We start from the raw sequence: 24768 nt of genomic DNA on the forward strand, positions 1-24768 counted from the left end.
ATTCTAATGTAGACGTGAGATTTTCCGAGGTTCCAATGCAAAAGAGCATGAACCCAGTTCTTAGTACTAAAGAAGCACAGTTTATGGGAGAATATTCTCTAACAATGAAGACAATAGACATAGCTGAAGCACACAAGCACAATTTAACATGTAAATTACATGAAGAAGAAAAGGTATTTTTGAATTTAGTTGAGCAAAGGAGACAGGATTTCCAGAGAAGGGCTTCTGAACCGAAACCACAGATAACTCAGTGGGCTGAGAAAGATGAAGTTTATCAAACTGGCAAGACTCATGCTGCTATGTCCTCGGACTTTGAAAAGAAAGGGAAGATCTGCCTCCATAGATTAAAGACTGAATATAACAATGTGTTTATTGGTTCCAGTGAATACAAGCATAATGTCTTGATTATTGGGGGATGGGGACTAAAAGGTCGAACAGATCCAGTATTTCCTGGAATTTATTATGTATGTGGCAATAAAGCTTATTTCAGATTGCCTGATCATTGGTACAGGAGTTGCTATTTTGGAATAATTTTTCCGAAAGTGTACCATGTGAAAAGAATCACTGGAAGCAATGAAGACACAAAAGAACTAACACGCATAAAAAGAGCTAGTTTTTCTGAAATAGTAGGTGACATTTTCGGTGCATTGATACCTTCAGTGGGAGTAATTCTGATCTCTCGTAAAATTTGTCAGCTTTCTACAGTGGTGGAGCGCTTATCTACTGACACTGCTGGAGGGTTCTTGATGATCAATACCGAATTGGTTGCGATCAGATCTATGGTTTTGCAAAATCGACTTGCTCTTGATATATTATTGGCAAAACAGGGCGGAGTCTGTAAAATGTTGAAAGCGCAACATTGTTGCACTTACATTCCTGATAAAGGTGTTGAAATTGGAGGATATATTAAAAATATCACGAAATTAGAAAAAGAATTGAAACCGCTGGAAGTTGACAGTGTATGGAAGAAATTAACAATTAGCATTTCTACTATAGGTAGTTGGTTTTCTAATATAGGTAAAGGTATTTTAGGTCAAAGAATAATGCCAATAATGGGAATAACATTATTAGTTTTAGCAATTATGTTTTGGCACACATGTAGCAAGAAAAGGAAGGAGTATGGAGTGAATGAAAAGGGAAAGAAGAGAAAATACGAAGAAATACAACTGGAAGAAATAAAGGGAGATTTTTACAAAAGAATATGGGGTTTACAGCACAAAAGGGAAAAAGAAAGCAATGAAAGAGTTGAAGAAGAAATAGAAATGGAAAAGTGCTAAAGTTGGCATCTGAATTAGTAGTAGAAATTGGTGATGGCATAAAATGCCATCAGAGAGGGGATTGATGGAGCAAGGTTTCGTAAAGAAGAAACTTGCTCAATCAATCAATCAATCAATCAGTGACACTTGTAAAGCGCGCTACATACCCGTAGGGTCTCAAGGCGCTGGGGGGGGGGGAGGGGGGGTGCCGCTACTGCTCGAACAGCCAGGTCTTCAGCTTCTTCCTGAAGGAGAGGTGGTCTTGGGTCAGGCGCAGGTCGGTAGGGAGGGAGTTCCAGGTCTTGGCGGCCAGGTAGGAGAAGGACCTTCCTCCTGTAGTCGCTCTTCGGATGCGGGGGACGGCGGCGAGGGCGTGGTTGGCTGATCGGAGGTGGCGTTTGGGAGCGTGGAAGTTGACTCGGCTGTTGAGGTAGCTCGGGCCTTGGTCGTGTAGGGCTTTGTGTGCGTGGGTGAGGAGGCGGAAGGTGATTCTTTTGTTGACGGGGAGCCAGTGAAGGTCTCTCAGATGTCCGGAGATGTGGCTGGTTCGTGGGATGTCGAGGATGAGTCTGGCTGAGGCGTTCTGGATCCGCTGGAGTCTCTTCTGGAGCTTGGCGGTGGTACCGGCGTAGAGGGCGTTGCCGTAGTCCAGTCGGCTGGTGACGAGGGCCTGGGTGACGGTCTTCCTGGTCTCGGTGGGGATCCACCAGAAGATCTTCCGTAGCATGCGTAGGATGTTGAAGCACGCCGAGGAGACGTTGTTGACTTGCCTGGTCATGGAGAGGGAGGAGTCCAGGAGGAAGCCCAGGTTGCGTGCATGGTCTGTCGGTTTGGGTGCGGTGCCCAGGGCGGGAGGCCACCAGGAGTCGTCCCAGGCGGAGGGTGAGGAGCCCAGGATGAGGACCTCCGTCTTGTCCGAGTTCAGTTTCAGGCGGCTGGTCGTCATCCACTCGGCTACCTCTTTCATCCCTTCGTGCAGGTTGGATCTGGCGGCGGCGGGGTCGTTGGTCAGGGAGAGGATCAGTTGGGTGTCGTCGGCGTAGGAGATTATGCTGAGGTTGTGTTTGCGTACGATGGCCGCGAGGGGGCTCATGTAGACGTTGAAGAGGGTGGGGCTCAGAGATGATCCTTGAGGGACGCCGCAGGTGACTTCGGAGGCCTCTGACTTGTACGGTGGTAGGCGGACTCTCTGTGTTCTTCCGTCGAGGAAGGAGATGATCCAGTCCAGCGCCTTGTCCTGGATTCCGATGTTGCTGAGGCGCCGTACTAGGGTGCGGTGGCAGACCGTGTCGAATGCCGCAGAGAGGTCTAGGAGGATGAGGGCCGCTGTTTCTCCATTGTCCATCAGGGCTCGGATGTCATCGGTGGCGGCGATGAGGGCGGTCTCGGTGCTGTGATTGGCTCGGAAGCCGGACTGTGAGGGGTCGAGGGATCCGTTTGTCTCGAGGAAGGCGGCCATCTGCTTGTTGACGGTCTTCTCGATGACTTTGGCTGGAAACGGGAGGAGCGAGATGGGGCGGTAATTCTTGAGGTCGGTGGGGTCCGCTGTAGGTTTCTTTAGTAGGGCGCTGAGTTCGGCGTGCTTCCAGCTCTCAGGGAAGATGGTGGTGTCGAAGGAAGTGTTGATGATGTCTCGCAGGTGGGGTGCGATGACAGCGTCGGCCTTGTTGAAGACGTGGTGAGGGCAGGGGTCGGTCGGTGATCCGGAGTGGATGGAGTTCATTGTGCGGATGGTGTCTTCGGTGCTGATCGGGGTCCAGGCGTGGAGGGTGGTGGTGGGGGGTGGTTGTTCGGTCATGGTGTGCGTTGGTTGGTTGTTGAAGCTGTTATGTATGTCCGCGATCTTGTTGTGGAAGTATGAAGCGAGGGAGTTGCAGAGGTCTTGCGATGGGGTGATGTCGTTGTTTCCTGCGCTGGGGTTGGAAAGCTCTTTCACGATGTTGAAGAGTTCCTTGCAGTTGTGTGCGTTGTTGTCCAACCGGTCTTTGAATGCTGTTTTCTTGGCGGCGCGGATCAGCTGGTGGTGTTTCCGGGTGGCAAGTTTGAAGGAGGTCCTGTTGTCTGGTGTCGGTTCCCTTCTCCAGACTTTCTTGAGGGCTCGGCAGTTCTTCTTGGAGCTCTTGAGTTCGTCGGTGAACCATGGGGCCTTCTTGCTGCCGGGTCTGCTAGGCGGGGTCCTCAGTGGGGCGAGTTCGTCCGCGCAGTTGCTGATCCACTTCGTGAGGTTGTCGGCGGCTTGGCTGGGGTTCGCTGAGCTGGCAGGAGGGTGCTGGTTCAGGGAGGTGGCGAGCTGGTCTGCTGTGATCTTGTTCCAGCTTCTGCGGGCTGCCTGTTGCTGGTGTTGGTGGGTCGTCGTTCTCTTGAAGGTGAAGTGGACGCAGCTGTGGTCCGTCCATTGAAGCTCTGTGGCGTGGCTGAAGTCTATGTCTGTGCTGGATGAGAAGACTGCGTCGAGTGTGTGTCCGGCGAGGTGGGTGGGGGTGGACACCAGTTGCTTGAGTCCCAGGTTGGCGAGGTTGTCGAGCAGGGTGCTGGTGTTGCGGTCGTTGTTGTTCTCCAGATGGAAGTTGAGGTCTCCTAGGAGGATGTAGTCGGCGGAGGGGAGGGCATGCGGGCTGACGAAGTCGGCGATGTCCTCGCTGAATTGTGTGCGTGGTCCAGGGGGTCGGTAGATCAGGGTGCCTCTGAGGGTGGTGTTCGGGTTGGTGTGGATCTGGAAATGCAGGTGTTCGGCGCTGGTCAGGGTGTTGTCGGTGCTGGTCGTGAGACGGATGGTGTTCCTGTGGATGATGGCGATGCCTCCTCCCATCTGGTTGGCGTTTCGGTCCCTCCGGACGACCTTGTAGCCCTCTGGGATAGCGATGGCGATGTCGGGAGCTGAAGAGGCGTTCATCCAGGTCTCCGTGAGGAAGGCGACGTCAGGGGCTGTGGCGTCTAGAAGGTTCCAGAGTTCGATGGCGTGTCTGTGGACGGAGTGGGTGTTGAGCAGGATGCACTTGAGGTGGGTGCTGCTGGTGTTCGACTTGGTGGGTGCTGGTGCGAGGCTGGTCCGGATGCAGGTGAACTTGCAGGCGTGGCAGCTGAAAGGTCCGTGGGTACGTCGTGGAGTGGCTTGATGGCATTCTGGGAGTCGGCCGGTGTTGAGTGCGGTGAGGGTGGCGGCGGAGTACGTCAGGCGGGTCGGTCGGGATCTTCGTTGGCCAGGGGTCCTGGCGCTGGGCGCGGTCCGGTCGCGGACGGGCGCAGACGGGCTTACCTTTGGCGCGCCTTCGGCGCACAATCGGCGCGCCCGCTGCGCGTGACCGCTGCGCGTTCGCACGGTCGCCATATAAGGCCAAGTGCGCGGGTGGGCGGGGCAGCTGGGAGGCGGGAGCGGGGAGGGAACAGAAAGGAAAAAGGGGCGTGGTCAGCGGTGGTGGCGGGAAGCGGGGAGGGAAGGCGGAGGGCGGCGAGGTAGGCGGGCAGACAGGCAGGAGAACGCAAAGGGCTGAAACTGACTAGAAAAAAATACAGGCACAAAAGTCAGACAAAAGCTGCTAACACGGGAGGAAAATGCAGTTCAAACAAGCACAAATGCTAGACAAAACAAGCACAAAAGTCAGACAAAAGCTGCTAACACGGGAGGAAAATGCAGAAACTGACTAGAAAAAATACAGGCACAAAAGTCAGACAAAAGCTGCTAACACGGGAGGAAAATGAAGTTCAAACAAGCACAAATGCTAGACAAAACAAGCAAAAACAGACGCCAGCGGCGTCAGCCGGCAGCGAGGCAGGCAGCGAGGCAGAGGGCAAGGCGAGGGGGCACACACAGCAGCTGGTGGCCGTGCGGCGCGGGGGTGTCCCACAAGTGGGTCACACTCACCTGCGTCGCACGGTCGCCATATAAGGCCAAGTGCGCGGGTGGGCGGGGCAGCTGGGAGGCGGGAGCGGGGAGGGAACAGAAAGGAAAAAGGGGCGTGGTCAGCGGTGGTGGCGGGGAGCGGGGAGGGAAGGCGGAGGGCGGCGAGGTAGGCGGGCAGACAGGCAGGAGAACGCAAAGGGCTGAAACTGACTAGAAAAAAAAATACAGGCACAAAAGTCAGACAAAAGCTGCTAACACGGGAGGAAAATGCAGTTCAAACAAGCACAAATGCTAGACAAAACAAGCACAAAAGTCAGACAAAAGCTGCTAACACGGGAGGAAAATGCAGAAACTGACTAGAAAAAATACAGGCACAAAAGTCAGACAAAAGCTGCTAACACGGGAGGAAAATGCAGTTCAAACAAGCACAAATGCTAGACAAAACAAGCAAAAACAGACGCTCCTCTCAAATAACGTATAACACCATAATCCACCTGTTTGTGACTACTAATAATTGCATTACACACGTTATACAGTATCTAGGGGACGCTTGCCTATGTGTATTACTAACCAGTAACCCAAGTGTCATTAAAATGGCCGCCAAAACGCGGGAATTTCACTGCGCATGCGTCTACTGCATCTACGTTGTATGACGTTTTCTATGCTTGGAGGGAAACTTTTGCAGACTCACAATAGCTTTTAAAATGGCCGCTTAAAGCTCACATGTTAATGCGCGTGTTTCTGCTTAAACTAAACTTGCAAGTTCTACTAATTGCTAATGTGAAATATATAAATAAGTAAATGGGATTAGAGTAGAGATAGGTGGTATACAGTGGATTCATTTATTTTTGTATTCTAACATGTTTTTCTCTGACTTTATTATTAGTTCGTATTTGGGCCTCAGAGGGTGACAGAAATCCCTACCCCACTTGGTCTGTGCGCACGCACACTAAATCCTGCCCAGAACCATGATGACACCGTTGAAACCCAGCCAAGGTCAAGCTGGGAAGAATCTCATGAGAACTTAACCCATGGACCCGGACAAGAGTAACAAATATTACAATTTGTATAAAATGTATTGATCATAATATGAAATGCGGGTGGGAATAAAGTTCTGGAAAGTAAATTAAGGGGCGGTAACATAGAAAAATGAACCTAAAGTAAAATATTACATTTAGTATGGTGTGATGAACTCACCTCTTTGCCCTGTCCAATCAGAATAGGGGAATACACGATATTGAAACATTTGGGGATGGTACACGAATACAGAATAATATAATTGATGTAGGTTAGTTAGTTAGATAATGCTCAGCTGACGAGACCTGATACGTATGCTGCCACAGACGCTGTCCGAGACGCTGTCTCAGACCCTGCAGATACCAGAGACCCTGCTTGAGAGACCGAAATACTGATCGATAATCCAATCATCTAGAAGGGGAGTTGTGGAAGAGAAAATCGAGGAGAGTAGTGCCAGAGAGGGGTGCGACGCTGGCGTTGCACTTAGAAGAGGTCACCTTCCCGGTCCTGAACCTGTCCTTATCCTCTGTCTTCCACCTGTCCCTGTGGACTCCATCTGGCCCATCTCCAAGGAGTTGGGTTCATCTATCACCCTAGGTAAATATAACTCTGTGAAATCTGTCCTTGTACCTGATCTCTCTTTTATCCCTTTTCAGGTACTGTCGTCACAATATTTTATTGAGACTTATTATTGAACTAACTTGATTTCTTTCCTGAATGAAACTCGATGTTAACATGTATTTGATCTTTGACTCACAAAATTATTTATTAGATAAACCTTTTTAAAACTCTTTGATTCTGTGATTATTGGAGAAAACCTTAAATGTTATTCCTATCTATTGTGCTAGCTACTAGATTCATTGACCAGAGGAAATTTATTGTCAAGGAGATTGGATTGGTAAGATTTGGGTAAAGATAACAAAATCTTGCAGGTAAAACAAAATTGACTCTGGTGGTACTACTAGCTATTGTATGAATGTTTATGGGCCCAGGTGAGTATATGGTGTGTGAGTAACCCGAGCTGGTAATCCGCTGGATCAATAGTAGCATACAGTGTAGTAGAGGGTTGTAGAGTGGAGTTCCATAGAGTACAGCAGTGTGTCAAACAGTGAAGCTGCGTAGAGTGGATTGTTGTAGAATAGCTGTTAGACCTGGCATCTTTTGGTATGTTTCCCCTGTCTTTGTGCTTCTGACCTCCTGGGTTTTGTGGTACTCTGGATATTGTTTTTGCTAGATTAGTGCTTCTGCGAACTTTAATACTGCTGATCAGTACTAAAGTTTAAGTGCTCCTACTGTAAATTGTGTTGATGGATTGGTGTTTCTATGATTGAGATATTTGATTTACTAGTAAGTCCCAATTACAATGCACAATGTGTGCCCACAGCCTGTAAATCAAATGCTACTGGTGGGCTTGCAGCACTGGTTGTGCCACCCACATAAGTAGCCTTTCAAAGGTGTCTCAAATCTGCCACTGCAGTGTCTGCGCGCAGTTTTCACTGCCATATCGACCTGGCAACTGCACCCTCATGCCAGGCTCAAACCTTCCCTTTTCTTACATGTAAGGCACCCCTCAGGTAGGTCCAAGGCACACCACTGGGCAGGGTGCAGTGTATGTGAAAGGTAGTGTGCGACATGTCCTCATAGTGAAATACTGAAAATTTCGTTTTCACTATTGAAAGGCTATCTATCCCATAGGCTAACATAGGAGCTGCTTTGTAACGTCCTACAAGCATAACTTTTCATTGGGACGAGATAGAAAAGTGGAGTTTAGACTTCCTGAACTCAGAATTTATGACGACGCTCCATGCCGACATTGATGCAGCTACCTGCACAGTGGTTTGTTTGAGCACGCCGCTTGTACGTTACACAATGCAGCGCCCAGTCCCACACCGCAGCCTTGGCCTACCAACTCTGGCACAATCAACTCCGGTGCGTCAGCCTACGACAGTGCTTCAGAAACAATGATGACGCTGCCTGCACCGTGACCTGCTAGCACCACAGGGAGCACCGCCCCACTTTGCACCACAGCCCTGGTCTCACTGACGCCGCTGGATGCCGCCACTGAGCCGCTGCCTGAGCCGCTGCCTGAACCGTGACCTGAGAGCACCGCACACCGCACTGTTGCACTTCGCACTGCAGCCCTGATGCCCGCCGACGCCAGTGCTCCTCACTCAAACCGCAAGGAGTTCGATCTGCAACGCGTGTGGCTTCACGGGCCCTACGACTCCTGCACCGACCTCTAGAACCGATGCCTGCCAACTCCGGCTCTTTGAGGCTCATCGCGAGGTCACCGACGCTCTGCATCTCTAAAGCTACTGTTTGCGGGTCTTCCCGACACCGTAGCAGGCCCACAATGCCGCAGTCAGCCAGAACTGTTGGATTTGTTGGTTCACGCTGCCATGATAGCCCTGGACAGAGCTATCGACTTCAAATGAACTGTTTTTAAAATCTATTTTTGCTTTATGAGAATTTTAACAACCTGTATGTTGGATTTTTATCGTTTTGGTCTTGTTTTACACAGATAAATATTGACTATTTTTAAAACTAGTGTGGTGTCCTTTTGTAGTGTTTTCAGTGTATTACTGCAGGTTAAGTGCAAATGCTTTACACACTGCCTCTAAGATGACTCCGACTGCTCGTGCCAAGCTACCAAGGGGGTGAGCAGGGGCTACTTCAGAAGTGTATCCCTCTACCCCAATTTCTAACAGTAGTGTAGAGTGAGGTGAAGTCTTGCACAGTGGAGTAGAGGTGAGTGGAGTGGCGTAACGTAGTGTGGAGTAAAGTACAATAGAGTATTGGTGTGTCATAGAGTAGAGTGACCTGAAGTGCAGTGGTGTAGCGTAGGTAGTAAAATGTTACAAGTTAGAGTGGGGTCCCGTACATTAGAATAGAGTTTTGTGTCAGATATATGTGTTGTATAGTGGAACAGAGTGTAGTACAATAGAGTATATGGGCATAAAGTGGAGTAGAGTTAAATGTTGTATAGTGCTATAAAATGTGGTAGACTCTATAGAGATTTTTTGTAATGCTTTTTTTGGGACCTTTTGTACACTGGCAGATGGAGGCGAAATTGAAAAATGTCAGGAAACATATACAATATAATCTGCCAATGAATAAATAAATTGAACCATTGATGTGAGTTTGGCAAGTAGGGCTTCAGTAGAATTATCGCAATAGAAATTAAGATAGCACTTAAAAATGCTTTTTGGGTTCCTAACATTGATATTAGCAGTGTTAAGGTTTTTCACTGGATTTCTGTATTGTTTCAGTGTATGCTAATATCTCCTTTTTGTTATCAAATTCTTCAATAAAGCTTTCAAACATGAGAAATTAAGATAGCACATTATCACCATCTGCAAGAATCATTAAGGGGACAGCCACATCACATGCAAAGCTGTATGTTTTATCAAAAGATTGGTCAACATAAATACTAACGTGACCTGAGTTGTGTTTTTATGTTTCTACTCTTAACTAACCTTAGCTGCTTACCTTTTGCACTTCTTGAACAAAAATCTGGCTATAGCTGCTCTTTCTGTGTGTTTTGTTACCCACATGAAAAGGTTGTTTTTAGGTCGGCCACCCAAACAGCACGTCTGGTACAAAAGACATGTTGTGGGTTTACCAGGAACATAAAGGGGCTTGGAGCCCACCCATTTCTTACCATTAGTTTCTTGCCGGTCACACTTATTTGCCAGTTTCTTATATGTTTATTTTGTCAGTCTTGCGTTTGTCCCTGCGAGGAGGCATAACCTCTTTAGTTATGTTTTTCATTGGCAGGCTTCTGTTCTTCCTCTGTTCATATTCAGGAAACTACTTTTTTCTACGTGTTTAGGCACACCATGAGAGTGCATGTGATTTCCAGCACTCTCCCTCGTGTGCTTTTATCCCCCCTTGGGCAATGTCCATGTGCTTCTCTCCCACCACCCACACTTGTGTTGCTTTCTTGCCCTTGTTCTTTTGCCCCCACACTCCACATTGCTCTCCTTCATCCATGTGCTCTCCTACTTGATGCTTCTCCCCACCCACTGCTGCAACCAGCTCATCCATTATGTATTTTTTTTCAAAAGCTCCACTTCAAAATGAGAGCTTTTGCCCTATCTTTAAACAAAATTACCAATCAATCTCGGCTCTGTAAATAATAAAAACAAAACAGTGCCCTTTGTAAATGCATGCATGTGTGTGCCTACAAAATAATGTGACAGTCTAATCTTTATTTAGTTTTTCACGCTGGTGCACAACCGCTGCGATGCAGTTCGACATAGCTAAAAACATTAACAAAGTTGGTAGGTCTCATAAACAAGACCATTTCCAATGCTTGTTTAGCTATCTGATTTGGTAAAGGGGGCTAGTTTTAATTTTGTACCCCTGCCTATTTTCTGTCCTAATCTGACCTTGTATACAGGAATGCAGTTTTGGACATATTCAGGCTTAAATTGTTATTTTTCACACAGATCTGAAGAGTTAAAACAGGTGTCTGTGTCAGAGCAAGGCTTTTTTCCAGAGAGGGAGTGATTTTGAAAATTATTTTAGCTCAATCTGCATATTCATGGAGTGAAACCATTAGTGGAAAGGAAAGGTAGGGAATCTTCCTTAGACTTTATTCTTTTTAAAGAGGATAGAAAACATGTGTAAGTCTTGCCTAGGCAACGGATCTGCCATTACTTCAAGACCTTTTATTTAATATCAGTGGGTTCAGAGACTGCCCATGGCTTATCGGATCAGTGACAGAATATAGAATGCCAAAATATCGACCTGCCAAAATATCATGGACCAATATATAGAATGCCAAAATATCGAATTCCTATCTACAAACAGGTAAGTACAAAAATATTGAATCCAAAATATCGTTGTAAATAATATAGTTTGTTAAAATATAGAATTGTTTAAATGTCTTAAAAGTAATTTAAAATTAATTAAATAAATATAATTAACTAAAACATACTTAAAAATACTTAAATAACCTTAAAATTAATAAATAATTAATGTAAGTTATAAAAAATAAACATACATTTATATTGTTTAATACATTTATATATTAACTTAATATTAATAAAAAATATTCAATATTTTTAGAGTAGGATAGCGGGAGGGTAAAATTTACTATTACCACTCCAGAGAGTGCAACAGTAGGCAAAGCGTTGGATAGCGTAGGGGTAAAAATTACTATTCCCACTCCAGAGAGTGCAACAGTAAGGAAAGCGTTGGATAGCGTAGGGGTAAAAATTACTATTCCCACTCCAGAGAGTGCAACAGTAAGGAAAGCGTTGGATAGCGTATGGGTAAAAATTACTATTCCCACTCCAGAGAGTGCAACAGTAAGGAAAGCGTTGGATAGCGGGAGGGCAAAAATTACTATTCCCACTCCAGTGAGTGCAAAAGTAGGGAAAGCGTTGGATAGCGTAGGAGTAAAAATTACTATTCCCACTCCAGTGAGTGCAACAGTAGGGAAAGTAACGATTTAATATTTAAATAAAATTAAATTATCAATACCAATAAAAAATTAATTAAATTAATTACCAATTACAAAATATTTAATAATTAATTAATGATAAATACCAATAAATATTCTTTATTAAAAAGTAATTACCTATTAATAATTAATTAGCAAGCAATGAATTTTCAATACCAAAAATGTAACGAGTAATAAACAAATTACCAATTAATAATTAATTAACAATAAATTAATCATCAATACACAAACATAATTTCAATATTACTTAATTACAATTAAATTACATCCCACCCTATTCCCCTATAAACCCACAGCCCGCTTCGAAAAATAAATTAATACAATTAACATAATTATCAAGTTATCAATTAATAACAATTAATTACCAATTAATAAAAAAATAATTACCAATTAATAAAAATTAATTACCAATTAATAATTAATTAACAATAAATTAATTATAAATACAAATAAATTAAAATAAGTATTTACTTAATTACAATTAAAATACTTCCCACCCTATTCCGCTATAAACCCACAACCCGCTACAGAACTAAAACGCTAAATTAAATTAAAAATAATGAATAATTCCTAAAAATTAACATTTAATTTACCATAATTAAATTACTTCCCACCCTATTTCCCTATAAACCCACAACCCGCTACGGGATTAAATTACGCAAAAATTAAATAACATAAAATTCTTTACTTTAAAAAAATTAAACATACATTACAAAAATAATATACACTTTAAACAGATATACTAACATAGAAAACACTTTTAAAAAATCGATATTATTAAAAATTCAATATATTTTAATGCCTATATTATGTACTTCGATATTTTGACAGGCAATATTACTTACCTGCATTTCGATATTTTTGACCACTATATTATATTCATTCGATATTATGTCCATTCTATATTTTGACTTCGATATTCTGTCAATTCTATATATTTTTTTCGATATTTTGTCTAGTTACCGGCTTATCATTGTTTGGCTTAATTATCACTCTCATTTTTGTGTTTCGCATTTGTCAGCTGCTATAGACTTCCTTCCTCTTCTTGTGTTTGTCCCTCGCCCGGAGCATGGATGAATTACCTGTGCCCTTCCTCTGCTTATGTTTTTTAAGTGCTGCTGTTAGAAATGGGATTCTTGGTTGGACGAGGTATGCACCAGGCCAGGCAGGAACTACCACTCTAGTCAGGGTAAGCTAGATAAGCACTATAAGATAACCCTTGCTAACTCTCAGGTAGCTTAGCACAGAGCAGTCAGGCTTATTTAAAGTGGCAATGTGTAAAGTATTTGTGCAACACACAGTAACACAATAAAAACACCACAAAAAGACTCCACACAGGTTTAGAAAAATAGAGACTATCTAAGCAAAATAAGACCGAAACGACAAAAATCCAATTAGCAGAAGTAGAGATATTAATTTTTAAAGATTAAATGCAAAAATAGTGCTTAGAAGTCACTAGTGGTCAAAGGTTTACTTGAGGTCGCGAGGGACCAGTGGAAATCCAGAGTTCAGGCTGACCCCGATGGAGGGCATGCCGATTACAGGACCCATGAAGGGCCCACTGAGAAAGTACCTTGAATTGAGCAAAGCGTCAAAGCTGAGGGCATGATGCGTCAATATTTTCCATGCAGTGGGGTTGCGCGCATCATCGTCGAGCTTCACTAGAGTGAAGGCAATGCGTCATCGCCTAGAAGCACAGAGCGTCGTCATTGGGCCACGCAGGCTGTAGAAGCGCTGTCCTTCAAACATCCTCGGCATTAAAGGGCGATGTGTCAGTTCCGATCGACACAGTGACGACAATGCATCAGTTTTGAAGAAATAAGCTGCAGAACCCACATCTGCTGCCTCAGAACTTGGAGAGGGCACCTCAGGCAAGGGAAGGACTCACAGAAGGCAGAGTCCAGCAGCAAAAGCAGAATTGCAGGAAATCTTTTGTGTCCCAAAGACTTCAGAAAACAGGAGGCGAGCCAAAGAAGCCCTTGGAGATCACTTTGAAGGAAGGCAGAGTCCAGCTGTCCTTCAGCAGGGTCAGTTAGCAGCAGGGCAACAAGCAGAAAAGCAGTCCTTCCAGAAAAGCAGTCCAGTTGAGTCCTTTAAGTAGCGCAGCAATCCTTCTGATGGAGGTTCAGTTCAAGATCCAGAAGTGTCTTATTTTAAGGCGTCAGAGACCTTTTACTGATACCTAAAAGTGCCTTTGATATGGGGGTGACTTCAAGGCAGCTCTCTGAAGTGCGCAAGGATCCCTTTCAACCCAGATATGTCTGTCAGGCGATCTGTGGGGGGTAATTCAGTGCTTTGTGTGTTGACAGGACACAGCCTTTTGAAGTGAAAGCGTCAGCCCTCCCCTTCTTCCCTAGAAGACCCATCAGAATGCCGATGAGTACTCATAATGCAGATGAGCCTTGCCTTGGGGTGTTTGTGGCCCCAAACTGTGGCTGTCAACCATCCAGACATATATTGGAGACAGGCTGTCAGGCACATAGAGTGGTAAGTGCAGAGAAATGTCCACTTTCTAAAAGTGGCATTTCTAAAACAGTAATGTTAAATCCAACTTTACCAGTAAGGAGGATTTATCATTACCATTCCAAAGATATGAAACATGAAAAAGCTACTACTCTCTGATCAGGAAATACAGCTTAGAAGCGTATCAAGGAGTTCCCAATGTTGAACTATGAGTGAGGTAGGCCTCACAGTAGTGAAAAAAACGATATAGGCTGTTTTTCACGACCAGGACATGCAAATCATAAAGGTACATGTCCTACCTTTTACGTACATAACACCCTGCCCTTACGGTTACTTAGGGCCTACCTTAGGGGTGACTTGTATGTAATAAAAGGGGAGTTTAAGGCTTGGAAAGTATGCCAAGTCGAAGTGGCAGTAAACTGCACACACAGGCCCTGAAGTGGCAGGCCTGAAACAGGTTTGAAGGGCTGCTTCTGTTGGTGGCACAATCAATGCTGCATCCCACTAGTAGCATTAGAATATACATGCCCTGGGTATATGGTATACCACTTTGCAAGGGACTTACCAGTACATCAAATATGCCAATCAGGTATACACCAATGTCATCATGTTTAGGGGAGAAGCACAAGCACTTCAGCAGTGGTCAGTAGTGGCCAAGTGCTCATAGTCCTAAAGCCAACAAAAAGAGGGTTTGAAAAAGAGGAGGAAGGCAAAATGGTTTGGGTAACCCTGCACAAAGGGCAATTTCCAACAGCTACTTTTTTCTTCGGATTTAAGCACTCTACCAGACTGTGGGGCATATTCACAAGAACGTGTGATAACTACCGCAAGAGTAGCGTAACACAACTTTCAATATCGCAGCCTATCGCAGGAAAATAACCCCGTGTCAACGTGGAATTCACAACAAGGCGGTAGCATGCGATAGTCACCAGATAACGCGTCAAATGTCCGTGTGAAAATCAACGCCATGCCTCATAAATGCGATACGCAGACGCAAAAAACATGCGATGAGGCCAATCGCGGTACAGAATTCAGCAAAGACCAGCCACAGGCCTGCAAATCCCACCCGCCTGGCGGGAAAAAGCACCATAAAAGCAAGAAAAAAAACCCCAAAAAACTATTCAAACCGCTTAGCAACATGGATGCACCCGGACAGAGTGCAGAGGACAAGCCGAACACCACACGCCCCACCGAGGACCAGCCAGGAACCCCGCGTTCGGGGAAGGGCAAGGACAAGAGGAAGTGGAAGACGGGTTCAGTCCACAGGAAGACCAGATACTCGTCACGGAGGTGGCCGAACACCATCAACAACTGTTCGGCACCTCCACAGCGGCACTGGCAACCCAAACCGAAAAATGGCAGGCCATGGTTACTAACGCCAATGCAGTTGGAGTGTCGAGGAGGTCAAGAGGTACTGGCATGATCTGAAAAGGCAGAGCAAACATAAGCTCGCCGCCAACAGGGAGGCAGCAATGGCAATGAGAGGTGGGCCTGCTGCAACACAGGAGAAGCTGGATGAGCTGGAGCAAATGGTGGCCACAATCAGTAGTGAGGAGACGGTGGCAGGATTGGGGGGCCTGGACACAGCCCGATACGACCTGACCCAACAGCAACAAGGTGAGTAACGACCAGGGACGGGGGGATGGGGGGTGATGGGCACAATGGCACACATGCACAAGTATGCGTAGCACACTGCACACGCACAATGACTGTTGAACATGTCCCTGATACCCTTGGCACACTGCAGCACACATAGAAATGCCAAGTAGGCCCCCATACACAATGTGCACAGAGGGCCTCCCCCCTATCACCAATATGACAACCGACCCATACACATGTGCTGAATCCAGCAAAGCAGCGGCTCTGTGATCCACACTGACTATGCAAGTAACACTGCATGTCCGATAGCATGGCAGCAGCCCCAAAAAAATGGCATGGCCCACGAATCGACACGGAGGTAGCCCAGTGCGAATCACATCCGTAAAGGAGCAGCTCACACACTGACGTGTCCACGTGTACACACAACCCATGCCGTACAATACACGCAGCAGACGAACAATGCACCAGGCCACAAAATCTGTCCGAGAGCATATATGACCCAAGTCAAAAGCAAATCAGGCCCCGAAAAGCACACAATTCAAAGGCACTCCGCCTCAAAGGGAGAAGGCCACACGAAATCAGAACTGTAAAGGCAACTCCCCCACAATGCAGCACACACACATAGCAATCACAGGACATCAGCAACGACGGTAATGTGGTACAATGTGCAACACCAGCACCACAGGACAGTGCTCACAACAGGTTCCGCTCATGCGTAGTAACTGTCCACTCACATCTGGCATTGCCTGACACATTGTGATAACAATGAACAGGTACTACCACACTTCCGTCATGTATTCGGAAAACACACTGACTGCAATCAAATAGCCAGCTCCCTCAAAACAGTCACAATGTACATTGCCATGCAGTCTGAGTGTAAACATCTGTAAATCAACAACATACATGTGAAACTCTGTTAACCTGCATCTCCCCTTTACATTTCAGAGGGACAATCAACACTTACTGCAGAGCAGACCACAAACCCCATCATTGATGATGTAGAGGACAACCTGCACATATGTCAAGATACCCTCCAACGGATACTGGACAGCCTCTGCATCCCACCCCCAGGAGCAGGGCAGGCCAGCTGCCTCGAGGTGACCCCACCACATGCACAGACCACACAGCAGGAAACACACACCACCACGGCTGTCTCCCAGGACCCTCCCAACCAATACATGGAGCACATACGTGTGTGGTCTTCCCAGGTGGAGTTGGTTGAACAGCTGCGGGTGGGTTTTGAGCTCATGGTAGCCAAATACGCCATACGTGGGTGTCTGAGTCCCATCAGGGACCCCTACCGTCCCTTTCGGACACCCGCTGTCCGCACCATGCTCCGCCACAGACCTTGGCTGACCTCGCTGGTGCCATGAATCATACACAAGAACTGTGTGGGCAGACAGGCACCAGCCATGACAACACAGAGTTGGCACAGATGCGGAGGTCAATGGAGACCATGGAGCAGATGCATGCTGGAAGGAAGTCGGACACGGATGGACTCCAGCGAGTAGTAGCTGCGGACTTCAATGCCCTGCAGCACTTCATTTTGCCATTGCTGCCACTGAGCCCTTCCCAGATGACTGCAGCGGGAACAACAACACACACAGCTCCGACCCCTGATGTGTCCGTGGCACACAGTGATGTTGCCCCATCACCTTTGCAGTCTGATGTGTCAGTGGCACACAGTGATGCAGCCATCACCCCGCCACTCACCGGACACAGAACCCGTATCAGGGGAGTAAGAAGGGGATGTGAACTACTGTGTGATGAAGGAGGCAGTAGCAGCCATCACCGCCGTATGGCCTGTCCCTGCCTGGTTATGACCTATGCATCATGGCCTGGGAAACACCTCCTAGTGACCCCCGGAACACTCTGCGACTTTCACCTGGACCCCGACACGGACTGCCATTTCTTCATTGCTGGCCAATTGCACATCTATCCTGCTGCAGACTGCACTCTCCCTCTTCCCAATCACTGTGCAATCCCCAAAGTACTCTGGTTTGCAGACCACTGGGCTTTCATGTGATGTGGGCTTGGATGGCCATGTACAGCCACAGCTCCGTCAATCACCTGAATGTGAATAAAACATTCTAAATCATACAGATGTTTCATCACTATGTTCACTCATGTATGGAGGTATGGCTGGATGTAGGAACAATGATTGCACATGAAGGTACATCCTGATAACTGACATCTATGCGCATGTGTATCCCTGAAACCCATGGCCAATTGGATGACTGTGAAGGTGAGTACTAGCTGTGTCCCCATTGCACATCAACAACAATCTCACAACCCCCAACATAGGCACACATCCATGTATTGAATAGGGCTGTGTGTAGGAATGACCCAAACGAAAGTAGGCCAGGAGTGGTGTCCTACACCACATGACACCAGAAGTTCACGTCGCTTACCTACTCACACACAACTGGGTGGACACATTCTGTTGTGATATGTGACATTGCTCCACATGGTCAGAGGTTGGGCACCATACTCACATTGCTGAAGTCACGTAAGTGCACATGTCGTCCAGCACCTATCCAAAAACAATGTCTCGCTCACAGAGGTGGAGCTTGCCAATGGAAACACCCCCATTGCACATGCGTCAGTCAGTTCCTCCCTGTGTATGGACGATGCTCATTGTGGCACACGAGTGGACAATCCAAAAAACACACCTCACAGTTAGGCACCAGTGGAGTTGCATAGATTTTATAGGCATGTGCGTGTCAGTACGGACGAGGCAACGGCCACGACAGGCAGGGACATGCTTAAGACACTTACACACAGCATGGGTACATGTCGAGGTTCAGAAAATGTTGGGGCTAAAATGGGCAACATTAATCACGTATGAGTCATGTGTTGTTTGGAATCTGCCCATTGCCCCGTGTGAGGGGGCACGACTCACTGCCCATGGGATCTGCATAGTGCTCTGCCGCCGGAGTGCGCTGATTGTCTGCTCTGCTGACAGTGATCAGGTGTGAGGGTCCGACAGGTTCACATGTCATGCTACATTGCCATGTGTGTCCTCTACCCCAGCAGTGTGTTCGAATTTGCAACGTTGCCAAACGACGCTGTGTTGCACCGAGCATGGACCTGCATCACCTTGCACAGGTGTGTGTACACACGCGTTGTTCCACGCACATGCATCCGGAGGCCGGACGACGGCAGGCGTGTCCTCTGTTGTGGTGGGATATGTGAGCAATCCCCACGATGCAGCAAGTTATTGGTACATGTGCTGTGGGTGAGAATCGGATGTGCTGCAGGAACGTAGTTACTCGTCCATGAATGCCCATGCAGCTTCATGTGTAATGTGTTCCAATAGTACGTCGTTGTCGTGTTCAAGGAACACCAGGGTAAGCCAATCCATTAATTGGTTCGGGCAGGTGTGCTCAGCCCACACCGTTTCACCAATCCGCAACACAGCCCAATAGGGGAGTGCCTCGATGTGGTCACTGCACACGAGGAATTGTGCAATCTCCCATGCACAACTACCAATACATACGCAGTATGTCAGGGCATCCCATGCACGGCTGTCTCGGTTACACTCCTGTTCGTGATCCAACAGGGGGCGCAGACACAAGTCATTGTCCAATTCATCAACAGTTGTGTTGGATAAGCAGACATCCAATGGACACTCGAATGTGCATGTTCGGCAGTGGAACCAGGGCTGAGCCGGTAACTGATCTGCAGCACTGCCAGTGGCAGTGCGCCCAGTAAATGCAGCATACATGCACGGTACTGTTCCACGTGACGGGGGTTGTGCATGTGCCCGGTATGGCCTGTAATTGCGTTGGTGTGTCTCGTGGAACCGGCACTCTTCTGAACTGCGGCAGTTGTGTGGAGGATATACCACGGCTCTGAGCAATGATTCGAATGTGTGTGCAACGTTGGGGAGAGTGGGTTGCTGTTTCCGTGAGTGCCAAGGGCATCCCATGCGGGGGTACCACAGGCAGGAGCTTCTGTGTTTGGGGTGTGGATGAGTCGGATAGTTCATTTGCGGAATGCGTGGTGTGGGAGTCGTCTCCGTCTGCCATGGCATCTCTCTCAGGGTGTTCCAGGCGCGTTCTGGACCAAGATCAGAGGTGCAGGTGTCCTCCCGCCTTCTGCAATGGAACAATGGAGCTTTCATCCCTGATGTTTGTCTGACTACTGCTTGCATTTTCTGAATGTAATGTGGCTTTGGCGCTGAGATTGGGACACAGCATTGGACTCATGGTGTATGGATGCGATACACACACACACATGTTGGCATGTGAAGCCAGGTGCCCGAGAGGCCTTGCGCTGCTTGTGCAATCTCACTCCGTCTCTCTCCCTCGCTCTCTCCCTCTCTTTCCTTTGTTGGGCGCATGGCACACCTTCTTCTCCTGGATTTGGATCTTCCAGGCTGTGTGCTACGGATTGTCCAGTGAGGAGCCGCTAGGACTCATCCTAAGGGTTGTCTCGGATTTTGTTTGTATGGTGTTTTGTGTTGGTGATTGCATTGCTGTTTGATTGAGTCTCCATTTTCTGACCACGCATGTCTGTTGATTTTCCTGCTTGTGCGACATCAGGCAAAATGTTTGTATTGGGATTCGTGGTATTGGTGTGCAGTTTCTTAGTCCGGGGTGGTCCCGGGGGAGGGGGGGGTTTGCGGGCCTGGGTGTGGTGTCGGTGAGTGTTGTGGTCCTCTTGGGTATCCGGGCTGCATGATGGGTGGCTCCATGGCATCTGTTACCCTTCCGATGTGGCCCTGGGCTGTGCTCCCTTTTGTGGTGCTGGCTGCCGACCGACTTTACACCAGGTAAGAGCAGGTGTAGATTTCCTGCTGCTAACACGCCTTATCACCTGTTTTATGTTCTTATCGCCGATCTGGCTGTTCGTTGTGAATGTTGAGGTGCGATGTTGTCACGGCTTTTGGCACGGAAACGCCCACTCTGCATCTCATTAGCGATAGTTGCAGGGGGCTTCTGTGGCGATGTTTTTTTGCGGCTGCCATCATGGGTAAACAGGTGCTGTGGCCTGTTAACACCGGCTTGTGAATGGGGAGGTAAATTTATCATGACTTTGTCTGCGATAAAGTGCAGTTAATTCGGCGATAGCTCCTTGTGAATTTGCCCCTTTGTCTTTTACAGCTGGCTGCCCTATGTACTTCTCCTCCCTCTGTGTTCCTCCCCTGTCCATCTGCTTTCCCACATCGTTCCTCCCTCCTTCTGTTGTCTATGTTGGCTTACTGCCACCCTCCTCCGTCTCTCATTTCGTTGCCTGTGTTGGGTTGACATCATCCTCCCTTTTCCCCTCCATTCATTGCCTGTGTTGGCTTGCCTCCACCATACCTCCATTTGTTGTCTGTGATGGATTGTCCTGCTCCCGCTTGCCCTACCTCCTTCTGTTATGCATGTTGCCTTGATCATTCTCACCGCCTCAACAAAAAAAGTGCTATGACGCATATGCCATGTGTAAGAAATTGGGTTTCTGATTGAGAGAATTGAATATCATTTTCAATCCACAACCATAATCTCTGTCAGGGTGAACAACAAAAGTCACTAAATTAACTTGTGCTTAACCCTCAGCTAGCTTGGCACAAAAGCAGTGAGGCTTAACTTAGAGGCAATGTGTACAGTATTCATGCAGCACAAAAACAGTAATTAAATGTAAACACAGCACAAAACAAATCCCACATCAATTTAGAAAAAATAGAGTAAAATGTAATATATAGAATGACACTAAAAGAAATGAATCAATCAGTAGAACTGGAGTTATGCATTTTTTAAGTTTTAAGTGAAAAATAGCACCTAAAAGATCAGAGTGCTGACCGCGGGCATCTAGTTTTGCACGATCAGGGCAAAGTCAAAATATATGGCTGACCAGAATAGAGTGATCTTTGAATACACAAGGTGGATTGGGCCCTTCGGCTTACCTTCGGATTTAGAAGAAATTTCAAAGAAAAGTTCATGAGAATGTAAAGTTGAGTGGAACAAGGCAGCCAGCTGAGTCTGAGGAGAAAGAGTTGTTGTTGAGCCGCTGAACGAAGTCATGGTGAAGATTTCTACATTCAGACTTTGTCACTTTTTTGGAAGTCAAAAATCTCCTGAACGGCGAAGCTCAGGCAGTAGCCAACAAGGCCTCCATGAGGCCGGATACCCTTTACAAGTGGTCCCGCTGAACAATTATAAGTAAATTAAATGTGGCAATTGCCAATTGTAAAGGAGAGAGCATAAACACTTTAACACTAGTTAGTAGTGGTAATGGGTGCAGAGTCCTAATGTTAACAAAAATGATATCCAGACAACAGGAGGGGAGAAGGCAAAAAGTTTGGGGAGGACCACACCAATGGCTGTCAGGTCTAACATCTCACTATAGCACTTTTTACCCCTCACACCCTTCATGTTTCCTCCTCCACTCAATGTTGGCTTCTGCCCCGCTCTCGACCTCCCTCCCAAAGCAATTAAAAAAAACATTATAATGTGGTCATCCCTGGCCACGTCATAGTGCTTTTCTTTAAAACTTTCAATCCTGCTGCATAGCAGCCGTGCAACTGTACAACATGGCTAAAAAACATTGACAAAGCAAATACCTTACGTAGTCTAAACTAGGATTTGAAAATACTTCTTCAAAAGTTTGCTCTGACTAGGTCAATTTGACCTTTAATCAAAATTGAACCAACTCTTATAACATTTTATTGCCATTGTGTTGTGAAATGATTGAGGGTAGTAATCAAGACATTCGTCCATAGTTGCAACAAGAATTTGAGAGAATTGTTTTAAAGAGAGGAGTGAGAGTGAAGTTTGATAAGACAGGAGAGGGCCATGGAAGGGAAATGTAAGAAAGCAAAAGAAAGCAAATGGAGGCATATGGGCGCCAGAGATAATGGTAAGGAAAAGTAAAAAGAGCAAAAGCACATATATGGAATGAAGAGATTGGTGAAGAAAAGGAGAGAAGGGTAAGAAGGGAGCATCGGGAGTAGGACAATAAGAAAGAAGTGGCAGAGGAAAGGAGTAGTTCAAAATAGAAAGAGGGGGAACAAGCCGGATGGGAAGGAAAAAAGAAGACCTGAGAGAAAATAGCAGTTAAGGGGCAAGACAAAGAAACAAGGAACAGAATAGAGATATCAGATCATAAGAGGATGAGAAGCAGAGAACTGAGAAACAAGATTTGGGTGGAGGAGCAGTCAGAGTACGTGAACTGATCTACTGGTTTCTTTTAGGTTTATGCCCCTCAAAATGGGTCTGAGGAAGAGACAATTGTCAGTCTGTGCCTGACATATTCCTGTCATCACCAGGACAGCTCAGTGAGCTGAAGACTCTCTGCAAACAAATTGTGGTATTGGGATGTCATGAAAATGGATTCTCCAGGTTAGGCTCTGCCTTCCATCCAGATCAGTGAATTGAACATCATCAATTGTGTAATAGTAACATCTGTTATTTACAGCATTTATAGATGGCAAATATGGGTAATGTAACACTCTATGGAACAACCAAGGTATTATGTTACTATCACCCCTTTTCAGGTCAACATCCCTCATACAAATTGACCTTGCACATGACTTAATTGTCCTTATGCTATTAGCCTGTTAAGGGTCTAGGACAGCTGTACTAATTAGTAAGATTAATGTGACGCATGTCCACTTAATAGAGTTACAGGATATATCCATTTGTTATCTTTAGTATTTTCATTCATTTGTGTTATAAATTTCACTGATGCCTAGGGAAGTTTCTTCTGCTTTTTAAGCCTTGTTTGATGTCTGCCAAAGGGAGATATGTCAGCTGAACCAAAAGTGTCCAATGTGGGCACGGTGGTTAGGGCACCATGCGACAAGGTAGCTTCAGTACCAACAGGATCTGTAGTACCTCTATGGGGTGAGTCTTTTGGAAGAGTTATCAGACATGGTCGTATGTGAAAGTGCAATTGACTTCATGGAGACAATCGGTGTGTGGGGGCGTTACCCATCTGTGTGCAGCAGGGATATGGGTTAGGAGTCTTCTAGAATAAATGGGATTCTGCAATCCCTGTAAAAACACCTGTAACTTCTTACAACAATAGTATTAAATACATAGGCGACTTGTGACTCACCTCGTCGCCTGTTATAAAGAAATGACGTAGCTGCTCAACATTAATAACTTATTACAGTTGACTTATGATGTCACAATGTCTGCTGCCAGAGCGAGCAACTGAGGGGAAAGGCAAGTCAGGGCATGGAGCATACTTAAAGCTGCAGCTGCAGAAAAGGAAATGTGGCTTTACTTTCTTCTGCTCTGTTTTTCTAGCTGTGCAGTGACAAGCAGAAAGGATTTATTTATGACAACGTAATTATTTTTGGCACTCCTTAGTTAATTAAAGAAGAGTTTGAATCTTTCTGCATGTTTCTACAATTCCGAGCCATTGTGCCTTTTTTAAAAAAAATGGTTTGTATTAAACTGATTCTAAGATCTTTTTGCAACAAATATCTAACTGCTTTTTTGATGTGCTTAATTCTTCACTAGAAATTCCATTTTTATAGTTTATACTTGTAAACATGCTCTCTCTTTGGTATGAAAGAGCTACACACCAAGGATTAAAGTGGGTCATGGGAAAGATCATGGTGTGACCATGTTTTATAAGGAATAAAGTACCCCCTGCCGTACATGATAAGGATATTGCAAGTCACCTCCAAGTTGCATCGTCTTGTAAACTGTCATGGAACTCCTCTGTTACTTGCAATATCCATATAATGGGCAGGACAGGGTACTTTATTCCTTTTAAAATTAGTTTTATATCTTAGAGTGTGAAGAGCTGGGCATTTACCAGGTGGGCCTAGCCAGGTAAATGTGTGAAATTACTTCTTCTAAAGTCGTTTCAATGTTACATTTCAGAGTTGCATAACAAAAAAGGATGAAAGGTCAAATGATATCACTTCCTGTGATGTCATTGAAATGTTACTTCATGTGATTCCATGTTGTATGAAAATTAAAGGGGATTTGCACTTTCCTTTTTCTGCTAGGAATCCCAAAATCCTTGGTCCAGTCCTGGTGAGGTGGCGCGCTTTGGAGTAACAAGCACATGCCCTAACAGGCGTAAAGTTCTCTGAACAGCGCTGGAGCTGCTTCTGCTAGTTCACAGGTATTACAAGTTTTGGCACTTTACCTGCAGAATTTGCCTTTTAAAAGACA

General features: G+C 46.1%; 1 long non-coding RNA gene across 1 annotated transcript in view; it reads left to right on the forward strand.

Moving 5' to 3' along the window:
* Positions 1-24768, forward strand: part of LOC146811382 (uncharacterized) — a 133457-nt gene that overhangs the window by 74270 nt on the left and 34419 nt on the right. Inside the window, exon 2 of the long non-coding RNA XR_014966722.1 lies at positions 24600-24718. This is a non-coding gene — a long non-coding RNA (uncharacterized LOC146811382). The remainder of the gene's footprint in view (positions 1-24599; positions 24719-24768) is intronic.

The sequence above is a fragment of the Triturus cristatus genome, chromosome 7, assembly GCF_964204655.1.
Source record: "Triturus cristatus chromosome 7, aTriCri1.1, whole genome shotgun sequence".
Classification (NCBI taxonomy): domain Eukaryota; kingdom Metazoa; phylum Chordata; class Amphibia; order Caudata; family Salamandridae; genus Triturus; species Triturus cristatus.